Source organism: Gymnoscopelus microlampas, assembly GCF_963454915.1.
Source record: "Gymnoscopelus microlampas genome assembly, chromosome: 16".
In the NCBI taxonomy this organism is placed as follows: Eukaryota; Metazoa; Chordata; class Actinopteri; order Myctophiformes; family Myctophidae; genus Gymnoscopelus; species Gymnoscopelus microlampas.
This window is the reverse complement of record NC_139953.1, coordinates 34,860,511-34,872,728: the sequence shown is the minus strand read 5'-3', so window position 1 is coordinate 34,872,728 and position 12,218 is coordinate 34,860,511.

Sequence of the window (12,218 nt, the reverse complement as noted above, 5' to 3'; positions counted from 1 at the left end):
ACAAAGACGTGCGATTCTCTGATTAATGTTGTTAGTGGTGTAAAATGCCATCAAAAATATACTCAAGCCTGCTGCAGGGCAACAGAAAATAGCAAGCCTATTTTGCTCTTTTATATAGCAATTTTTTGTATATATACGAGGGGACGCGCGCCCTTCACCGGGTATGGTGAAGGGCGCCCTTCACCGGGTATGGTCTAGTGGAACATAATTCCTAGAGCATAATAAGCATAATAAGACCTAACAAAGCCTATTAAGATGTTACCAGCTATTCCGTGCTAACGTCATGACACATTATACTTCTGCCTACCTTTTTGCTTAATAAAAATTAATATGTTGTTATTAGGTGCTTTTATTTTTCTTACCTCTAAAAATAGACTAAGAAGTCATTCATATGACCAGACCACAGACCAAAAAAAGTCACTACAAATGGTACTACCAATCAACTCTAAATTGCCTGAAACGTACTCCTAACAGGTTTTTGGGGGACGATTTTGGCCTCCACACTTAGTGATTTTTTCGGATTTAACTTTCGTTTCGGTAGTGACCCAATGGTTAAAAAATAAATTGACTAAGTCCAGAGCTCGATGAATGCTAGGGACCAAAAAAAGTCACTACAAATGGTACTACCAATCAACTCTAAATTGCCTGAAACGTACTCCTAACAGGTTTTTGGGGGGACGATTTTGGCCTCCACACTTGGTGATTTTTTCAGATTTAACTTTCGTTTCGATAGTGACCAACTTTCGTTTCGGTAGTGACCCAATGGTGAAAAAATAAATTGACTAAGTCCAGAGCTCGATGAATGTTAGGGACCAAAAAAAAGTCACTACAAATGGTACTACCAATCAACTCTAAATTGCCTGAAACGTACTCCTAACAGGTTTTTGGGGGGACGATTTTGGCCTCCACACTTAGTGATTTTTTCGGATTTAACTTTCGTTTCGGTAGTGACCAACTTTCGTTTCGGTAGTGACCCAATGGTGAAAAAATAAATTGACTAAGTCCAGAGCTCGATGAATGTTAGGGACCAAAAAAAGTCACTACAAATGGTACTACCAATCAACTCTAAATTGCCTGAAACGTACTCCTAACAGGTTTTAGGGGGGACGATTTTGGCCTCCACACTTAGTGATTTTTTCGGATTTAACTTTCGTTTCGGTAGTGACCAACTTTCGTTTCGGTAGTGACCCAATGGTGAAAAAATAAATTGACTAAGTCCAGAGCTCGATGAATGTTAGGGACCAAAAAAAGTCGCTACAAATGGTACTACCAAATCAACTCTAAATTGCCTGCATAATAAATACAGCATATGGAAATACAATTTAAAATTAATAATATTACAACCCCTAATCCAAACACATTTCTCGCGCTCATGCTCACTACCAAATCAACTCTAAATTGCCTGCATAATAAATACAGCATATGGAAATACAATTTAAAATTAATAATATTACAACCCCTAATCCAAACACATTTCTCGCGCTCATGCTCATATACGCACAATGAGCTTTTCCCCGGAGAGCTGCATTGCTGTTTGAAAATAGCTAGCCGATCTACAGATCGGCTATTCTCAAATAGGTTTGAAGTGCTATGTGGACTATAGTCGCTTCTAATCCACCATGGAAATGGAAATGCAACGCAAACCATGAGCAGGGCACCACAGGGATTTGAACCCTGTCTTAGTAAAACCAGGAGAACCAGACCAGTGCCTTTTGTGTTGTTTTGGTTTGTTGCGTTTGTTTTTTATGGCGCAACACAAGTGACCTAGTCATCGGATATTAGCTAATAGTGGGCAAGGGTGGATTTAGCATAGCTTTGACCTAACCAAATACAGTTTTTCATGACATCATCAGCACTACTAAAACAAGACAGGTCTCGACATTAACTTTTCTATTTTCATTTGATTTTATTATTAGCTTTTGTATTATTATTTATGCATGTAGAATTTCTTTTTACTATTTATTGCATAGCAATAAAAGACAATATGTCTCAAAAACACTGGCTTACAGTTGAATTATTGGCAATAAAATAAATAGGAACTCAAGAAATTAAGACAAATACTGACAATGGCTCTGAACATTGGCTTGCAGTTATTCCACATGCAATAATAATAGTAGGCTCGTCATCGAGGATGGAAAATAAAGTTGTCCTTTTGAGGAGCAGTGGAACTTCTCTTAAAGGAGTAGGAGTAGTTCACCCAAAAATGACTTATTTTCTATCAATTGCACACCCCATGATTGTTTTGGTGGCATTCCTAAGCCAATAATTTGATTGAAATCCATGAATTCAAGGCTTCATGGGGTGTGCAATTGATAGAAAATAAGTAATTTATTTGGGTGAACTCCTCCTTTAAGTAGGCCTACAATGTTGAGGTATTTTTTAATTGTGGAGTATTTCCAATTTTCAATACTTTTACTTCTATTCCCTACATCTCAGAGGCAAATATTATACTTTTACTCCACTGCAATCATTTAAAATTTGTAGTTACTAGTTACTTTGTAGATTTTGATCATCATTACAAAACATACATTATCCACTTCAGCCCTATTTGGCTATAGCTGATCTACAAGCTCGCGACGCGTTGTGAGACCCAGAAGAGATGTGTTAAGTGCCCATTACTCAGATTGTTTACTGAAATAAAAGTATCAATACTGCAATGCAGAAATACTGTTACAAGTAAAAGTCCCGGAATTCAACATTTACTTGAGTAAAAGTAGAAAAGTATTGGTATAAAAATCTACTTAAAGTACCAAAAATAGAAATTATTGAAAATATTTATGCAGAATGTCACAAGTTTTCAAATGTATGAAATATATAAAATAATTTTGGAAATAGTGGATCTACAAGCTCACAATGCATATTGTGAGCGTGTTAGATCGTCTATTTTCAAATGGCCAAAATGTATATAGGGCTGAAGTGGTTAATGTATGTTTTGTAATGATCAAAATTTACAAATTAACAAGTATCTAAAGCTTTCAAATAATTGCAGTGGAGTAAAAATATAATATTTACATTTGAGATGTAGTGGAGTAGAAGAAAAAATAGTGAAAATTGGAAATGCTCCAGTAAAGTAAAACAAAAATAACTCAATTTTACTTAAGGACAGTACTTGAGTAAATGTACTTAGTTACCTTACAACTGTGGTTAAATGGCCTGTCTTGGTTTAAAGCCCACTCACCACGACAAGGTGCAGGCCGAGAGTGGGGGGGGGGGGGATCAACAATTGGGACGAGACAACATGAAACATTTATTACAAACATAGTAAACAGATATTTCATAATTGTATGAGACTTGGGCGTCTTCTTCTTTCGTGTATCATCATCAGATGTCCAGCTCAATGACGTGCAGCAACGCTCTCGTCTCAGGTCCCACATCAAAGAGACCGGCCTCCGATGGTGATCTGTAGAGGACACAGAGAGGTGATTATGTGATCAGCCGTCTGCTAAAGCATACTGTGCTGCCGGCCCAACATCTTCATGCACGTTTTGAAGTGTCGAACCCCAGTACGCAGTCGGTTCAGCTAGGTCAATTGCCGGCGTGGCAGATCTTCCTCCTTTGATGCCGCCTCCTGGGTCCCAGATCTAGCGGTGACAACGTGTGGGCCCATGCAGAAGACTCCCCACTCCTGCTTCCAGGATGCCTCCCATCCATGCCTTTGTAGACAGGTCCTCAGGGATAGAACTGAGCATCTCTTGTTGAATGGGCGGCGGGACTTGAGTCTGTTTGGAGGCAACGCTGTCATAGAGGCGTCATGCAGGATATGCCAATCATGTTTCTGGGCTTTCCTTGGGGCGAGGATGTGAGGGCAGCAGCCTCTCGTTGGAGTCCGGTTGAGGCAATTCCTGCTAGGATTGGGAAGTAGAACATTCAGGCGGGATTCAGGCAACCAGTTATGATCCGGAGAACGTAGCTAAATGGCAGCATCAACCTTTTTGGCATGTGGGCTCCTACACCAGGCTGAGGCACAGTGTTTGGCTGCAGCGAAGACCAGGGCTTGCGTGGGGATTTGTAGTACCTTGGCAGAGGAATCTCAGGACGTACCAGCGAGACATCAGATTGGCGAGACCCTTGATGACACTTTGGCCTCTGGGTGTTGCTTAAAAGACAGTGTCCTATCCAGATACCTTGGGGCTTGCTGGAACTCCAGCTGGTTGTTGTCCATGAACACATCCGGTTCCCTTTCTGCTTCACTGTTGTTGAGGTGATATGCTGCCAACACCGTCTTGCCAATGCTGAGCTGCAGGCGCCACCAGCAAAAGTAGGCTGCCAAGATGTCCATGTGGACATGATGGAGGTCATTGGGGTAGAGCGGCTTAGTTGGATTTTACAGACCAGGAGTGTTAGTATAGGGAGAGGCATGGCTGAAGAGCTTTGCACATCACTCACTTCTTGCTGATGCCGAAGTCAAAACACAGTATATACCTCATTGTGATAGCTGTATGTCTGCAGTACACCTCACTGGTGGCAATTGCCTGGTTGTGATGCGTAGATGTGATCAATCAGGGTAAGCTCTTTGGCCGTTGCAGTGGATATAAGCTAATTTGTTGTTGCATTTTTTAGAGATATTTCACTTTGAATTTCCCCATTGAAATTAATGGGATTTTCCACCCGTTCCATCCGTTTCTTTGACGGCAAACTAGCCCTTAATTATTTTAGCTACAAACTCTGTTCCAACTCTACAACGTTTGGCCTACTTAGGACATGTCGGCTACCATTTGAATTTTTGAAATCATTTGTACTTTTAAACCTTTTGAACATTTCAAACCTTTACATGTTTCAAACCTTTAGAACCTCTTAAACCTTTTACATGTTTCAAACCTTTAGAACCTTTAAAACCTTAAACCTTTTAAAACCTTAAAAAAACCTTAAACCTTTAAAAACCTTAAAAAACCTTAAACCTTTAAAAACCTTAGACCTTTAAAAACCTTAGACCTTTAAAAACCTTAGACCTTTTAAAACCTTAAACCTTTTAAAACCTTTAAAAACCATAGACCTTTAAAAACCTTAGACCTTTAAAAACCTTAGACATTTAAAACCTTAAACCCTTTAAAACCTTAAACCCTTTAAAACCTCACCACAGTTGAGATATTTGTTGCGGCATTTGTGGTCTTTTTAAATAATTTTGATCACATATACGCATCACAACGAGGCTATTGCCACCAGTCAGGTGTACTGCAGACTTAGAGCTATCACAATGAGGGAAAAACTGTGTTTTGACTTCGGCATCAGCAAGAAGTGAGTGATGGGCAAAGCTCTTCGGCCATGCCTCTACCTATACCAACACTCCTGGTCTGTAAAATCCAACTCAGCCGCTCTACCCCAAATGACTTCCATCATGTCCACATGGACATCTTAGGAGCCTACCTTCGTAGGTGGCGCCTGCAGCTCAGCATTGGGAGGACAGTGTTGGCAGCATATCACGTCAACAACAGCGAAGCAAAACGGGAACTGGACGTGTTCATGGACCACAATCACTTGGAGTTCCAGCAAGCCCCAAGGTACCTGGATAGGACACTGTCTTCTAAGCAACACCCAGAGGCCAAAGTGTCATCAAAGGTCTCGCCAATCTGATGTCTCGCTGGTACGTCCTGAGATTCCTCTGCCAAAGTACTACGAATCCCCACGCAAGCCCTGGTCTTTGCTGCAGCCAAACACTGTGCCTCAGCTTGGTGTAGAAGCCCACATGCCAAAAAAGTTGATGCTGCCATTAACAATGTTCTCCGGATTATAACTGGTTGCCTGAATCCCACCCGTATATTCTACTTCCCAATGCTAGCAGGAATTGCCTCAACCGGCCTCCAACGAGAGGCTGCTACCCTTACATCCTCGCCCCAAGGATAGCCCAGAAAGATGACTGGCATATCCTGCATGACAACACTATGACAGCATTGCCTTCAAAACAGACTCAAGTCCCGCCACCCATACAACAAGAGATGCTCAGTTCTATCCCTGAGGACCTGTCTACAAAGGCATGGATGGAGGCATCCTGGAAGCAGGAGTGGGAGTCTTCTGCATGGGCCCACACGTTGTCGCCGCTACATCTGGGACCCAGGAGACGGCATCAAAGGAGGGAGATCTGCTATGCTGGAAATTGACCTAGCTTTACAGACTGCGTACTGGGGTTGGACACTTCAAAACATACATGAAGAAGTGGGCCTGGTAGACAGCACAGTATGCTTGTGCAAACTGCTGATCACTTGTATTGCTATTGGATTGTATAGCTACCTTGCGATGATGTAACTCCAAAGGTGGGCAAGAAATACAAAATAGTTGCTCCATTGGTTAGACATTTGTCATTCAAAATGTACATCTTGTTGACTCAGTTCAGGTATGTTGGGACACATCGACATGATGTTCTTGATCTTGTTCTTCTTCGGGCAAGAAATTAAAACTTTTAAATGGAAAAACGTAGATCATCTTGATTAAAATGTAGCAGCTTCATGTGATTCTTGTTCTTCTTTGGGCAAGAAATAAAATGTAGCAGCTTCATGTGATTCCTGTTCTTCTTTGGGCAAGAAATTAGACAGTTCCCCCCACCGCGACTTAACACCCAAAAAAAGTGACTTTTCAAATGACCAGGTCTTTTGGACCTTTTCAAATGACCAGGTAGGGGCCCGGATTTACAAAGGCCTATGTCTAAAAACCTGGAAAAAAACCCCAGCAGGTTAGGGTTAGGGTTAGAACAGCATACGCCACAAGTAGCATCCAACACAAACACTTCATCCTTTGCTGTATGCTGCAGCATGAAGCAACTGCAGCATACAGCAAAGGAAAAGGAAAAATTAGGACCGTCACAATTATTACATAATCGCAAGTATTTCAGATAATCGCAATACTTTTTTGGGGATAATAGTTATAATTGTCATAATCGTTTCCATGTTGAAAAACATTTTGATATATTTTCAAAATATTGTGGAAATAGCCAAACTACACGCTCAAAACGCATCACCATGTGATGCGTTTTGAGCTTGTAGTTCGGCTTTTGTTTACGAATTCAGAAAAAAGTTCAAGTCAAGTTAATCATAATCGTGACAGCCCTAAAGAGGTTCCTACTTTGAGCAGTCTTCAGAGGAAACCCCCCGCGGGCCGAGGTCTTTGGCGGAGCCAGCGGTAGTTTCACAGGAGGGTGCAGCCTGGGTCGGTTCACAGGAGGGTGCAGCCTGGGTCGGTTCACAGGAGGGTGCAGCCTGGGTCGGTTCACAGGAGGGTGCAGCCTGGGTCGGTTCACAGTGTGATGAATACATCCAAGGATGTGCCTTCTATTTTTTGCCTTAGTGTACCGGAATGGCTTCTTCTCGTCTGAAAGAAAGCTACCAAACATAAAAAAGAAAAATGCTCATTATTAGAGTTAGAGTGTGTGTGTGTGTGTGTGTGTGTGTGTGTGTGTGTGTGTGTGTGTGTGTGTGTGTGTGTGTGTGTGTGTGTGTGTGTGTGTGTGTATGTATTGTATAGTTACCTTGCTGTGATTTCACTCCACGGGTGGGCGAGTGGCATTGGTTAGAAATTGAACAACGTGATCTTTAAGATGACCAGGTCCAGGCCCGGATTTATACAGTTCCCCCCCATCCCAGCCAGAAAAAGGTGACCTTTGGTACCGACCAAAAAGTGACTTTTGGGACCTACCAAACAGTGTCCTTTTGGTACCTACCAAAAAGTGACCTTTGGTCTTATGGACCACCAGGTCCAAATCCTGGATTTGCCACATCAAAATAAATATTGAATGCAAACTAAACAAACTACACTACCAACATAGTCTTAGATTCAACGTCAGCCTTGAAATCTGAAAAAAAGAGCACACATCTTTAACCACATCAACAGACACCCGACAATTCGTATTTCATACATCCAACCAGTATGAAATACACCACAAGCATCATCCAATTCAATTCAATTCAATTCAATTTTCATCCATTACAAACTGCAGCATGAAGCAACTGCAGCATCCAGCAAAGGAAAAGGAAAATTGTCATTGTCTTTAGGACCGTCACAATTATTACATAATCGCAAGTATTTGAGATAATCGCAATACTTTTTTGGGGATAAGTCATAATCGTTTCCATGTTGAAAAATGTTCATACAATTTCAAACATTTTCCAATCACTGTGGAAATAGCCGACCTACACGCTCAAAGCTTGTAGTTTTGAGCTTGTAGTTCGGCTTTTGTTTACGAAGCCTAAAAAAGCCGGACAAAGTTTTATTCAAAAATCGTGACAGCCCTAAAGAGGTTCCTACCTTGAGGCGTCTTCAGAGGAAACCCCCATGCAGCTAAATCCATGGATAGAGAGAGTCACAGGAGGTGTAGACAGAGACTCTTCACAAGACTTGTAGACAGCAGCTCCTCCTCGAAAGACTTTGTAGACAGCGGCTCCTCTTTGAAAGACTTTGTAGACATCGGCTCTTCGAAAGACTTTGTAGACAGTGGCTCCTCCTCGAAAGACTTTGTAGACAGCGGCTCCTCCTCGAAAGACTTTGTAGACAGCGGCTCCTCCTCGAAAAACTTTGTAGACAGCGGCTCCTCCTCGAAAGATTTTGTAGACAGCGGCTCTTCACAAGACTTACCTTAGTGTAGAGTCTACACTAAGGTAAGTCTTGTGAAGAGCCACTGTCTACAAAGTCTTGTGAAGAGCCTCTGTCTACACTGTAGACAGAGGCTCTTCACAAGACTTTGTAGACAGCGGCTCCTCCTCGAAAGACTTTGTAGACAGCGGCTCCTCCTCGAAAGATTTTGTAGACAGCGGCTCTTCGAAAGACTTTGTAGACAGCGGCTCCTCCTCGAAAGATTTTGTAGACAGCGGCTCTTCGAAAGACTTTGTAGACAGCGGCTCCTCCTCGAAAGACTTTGCTCTTCGAAAGACTTTGTAGACAGTGGCTCCTCCTCGAAAGACTTTGTAGACAGCGGCTCTTCACAAGACTTACCTTAGTGTAGAGTCTACACTAAGGTAAGTCTTGTGAAGAGCCGCTGTCTACAAAGTCTTGTGAAGAGCCTCTGTCTACACTGTAGACAGAGGCTCTTCACAAGACTTTTTTGAAGAGGATCCTCTGTCTACAAAGTCTTTTGAAGAGGATCCTCTGTCTACAGACAGTAGTTCTTCTTCAAAAGACTTTGCAGACAGAAGCTCCTCTTCAAAAGACTTTGTAGGCTGGGTCGGTTCACAGGAGGATGCAGCCTGGGTCGGTTCACAGGAGGGTGCAGGCTGGGTCGGTTCACACGAGGGTGCAGCCTGGGTCGGTTCACAGGAGGGTGCAGCCTGGGTCGGTTCACTGGAGGGTGCAGGCTGGGTAGTTTCAAAGGAGGGTGCAGGCAAGAACAACCTCAGCAAAACTCTCTCCACCCTAGTTTCTAGCTTATAATGAAGAAACTAGGGTGAAGAAACCCCCCCGCAACACCTCTGCCAGGATGTATTCTTGAGTATCTGAAAGAAAAACAAACAAAGAAATAAAGATTTATTCAAGTGACCGAGAGCCACATTTAGGATACGTATACTGTATCCTGGTTTTAACATCAGGGGATCGATCATACTGGAGATAAATATTCTGTGACTACTTGAAACGATAACAAAATTGAAAAATCACTGGCAGTGGGCAAACACAGCCAGAAATAAGTCTGGCACTGAATCGCACTGAAAGAGTTAACTTAATGGCAATATGTCTGCCACTAATTTACAAAACACTGAGAGTCAATGAATCTATGAAATCTACAGAAAAACTTTAATCTGCAACACAATATGTAGTGGGGGGTCCCTGCTGTGGGGGTCCCTGCTTCATCTCTCAGCCTGAAAAACGTTGAAGACCCCTGGCGTAGGCTATGCCTAGGGCTGTGACAATTAAAATATTTAAGTTGACGACTGTCATACAAATACATGTGATTAACCATTTTGTTGTGTTTTTTGGCATTGGAACATATGGACAGTGGTGTAAAGTAAGTAAGTACATTTACTCAAGTAGGCAAGGCAACTTTATTTATATAGCACTTTTCATACACAGGGCAATTCAAAGTGCTTTACAGAATAAAAGTATTGTACTTAAGTACAGTTGCGAGGTATTTTTACTTTACTGGAGTATTTCCAATTTTCAGTACTTTTACTTCTACTCCAGTACATCTCAGAGGCAAATATTGTACTTTAACCCCACAACAATTATTTGAAAACTTTAGTTTACTAGTTACTTTGCATATATAAATTATTATGTCATAACACATACATTAACTGCTTTATCCATATTTTATACCTAGGCTATTTAGAAAATAGCCGATCTACAAGCTGTAGTGAGCTTGTAGACCTGCTATTTTCAAACATTTTAGTACTTATACTTTTGGTACTTTAAGTATATTTTGATGCCAATACTGTTGTACTTTTACTCAAGTACATTTTGAATTCCAGGACTTTTACTTGTAAGGGCATGCTCCCACCGCACTTTTATTTTACCTCTGGGGCAGAATCTGCCAATGCTTTGTCAATGCAAATGCGTGGATTCACGCAAGAGCAGATTTTTCCGCTTATCGCGCAGACCTTGCGTTTATCCGCTCTACACGAAGAAGCATAAAACTGCTGGAGGCAGGAGCTGATTTTCCCCCTCTGTCCAATCGGGTGAGTCGAAGGCGGACCGTCCCAAGACTCAGGAAGCAACATGGTGCTCTCAGTGGACCAACTGGTTGTAGCTGTTGCATCTCACCCAGTACTTTATGATTTGTGCACTTGGGGTTCGTACATCTACATACACATTCAGATTTAAAATATAAAGTGCTTACCCCATGGCCACGGATTTTACAATCATGTACGGGCCCTCAGAAGTACCCGTATCTTCCGTATTGTTCAATAAAAAGCATTTTAATCCGATTGGTGGCCATTTTCCCATAGAGTTATAATGTACCAACAGTGCAATACACCTCTTAACCGCTAGGGTCGCGCAGTTGAAAGCATACGGAGAAAATTACCACTGATTGGATTAAAATGCTTTTTATTGAACAATACGGAAGATACGGATACTTATGAGGGCCCGTACACGATTGTAACATCCGTGGCCATGGGGTAAGTACTTTATATTTTAAATCTGAATGTGTATGTAGATGTACGAACCCCAAGTGTGAAAGTGCAAAGACATTTTTTTGTCTAGTGGCTAGTGTCTAGTGGCGGTGCGGGCTACGGGGACGGTCTTGAACGTGAGTGACAGGTGCGTCACAGCGTTTTTCTAGAATCCGCTGGCTGCAAAAAACTGTGGCCGCGCACAACCTGCGTTTAACAGCGGCCAGCCAACTTTTGGTGAGAGCGCGCCCTAACAGATTATTTCTATATTGCAGTATTGATACTTTTCCTTAAGTAAAACATTTGAGTACTTTTTCCCACCACTGCATATGGAAAAAAATGTCATGTCTGTTTGGCTTTCAGGCTTCGTAATAAAACAAATTGCACATGACAAATAACCGTAAGGGGATATTACACTTACAAACTTCTTTGAGCTCATCTTAACGTCCACTCTGCTTTTGTGATTCACCCCAGACACTTTAAATTGCTTGATTCGGTATTTAGATATTAATGATATTCATTGTATCAGACACAGACACACCCCCTTCCTATATAAACCCATTGTAACTTCAAACTCCATTTCAATTACTGTTTTTTATGTATTTACAAAATCTTCTCAAAAAGAACAAAACTGTTAAAAAAAAGTAAATAAATGAAAAAACTTATTGCAAAAACACGGTCTACTCGCACACTAGAAGGGGGGTTTATTTGGGCTGTCACAATACGCCTAATCCACAATTCGATTTTAAGCTCACGATTCGATATTCAAAATGAGAATCTAGAATAATAAATTTGTTAACATATTAATAATATTGTAACGTTGCGGGGCAGCTGGAAAGACGAAGCGAGGAGACGATGTGCAAGTTGCCAGCCCAGATTTATTCCCTTGCCGCGGCACAAAGCTAACCCGAGGTTGAGGGTCACTGAACATAAAACAATAAAGAGGGTGGCTAGCCCAAGGCTAGTAATAATGAGGACGTGTGCCGTCTCTCAGTTCACTCAGTCCCGCTTACAGCACCCCAGAACAGCCCAACTTAACTCTTTTCCCTCCCCCGCACACATGTAGCCAAAACCCAAATCAGTGACACCTCCCTCGATGGAGGGAGGTGTGTAATAGTACCCCCAGCGTTACAATATAAACTTTCGGTTTTATCAACTGTCCTTTTCTGATTATTCCTTAAGAAGATTAGTTAACAT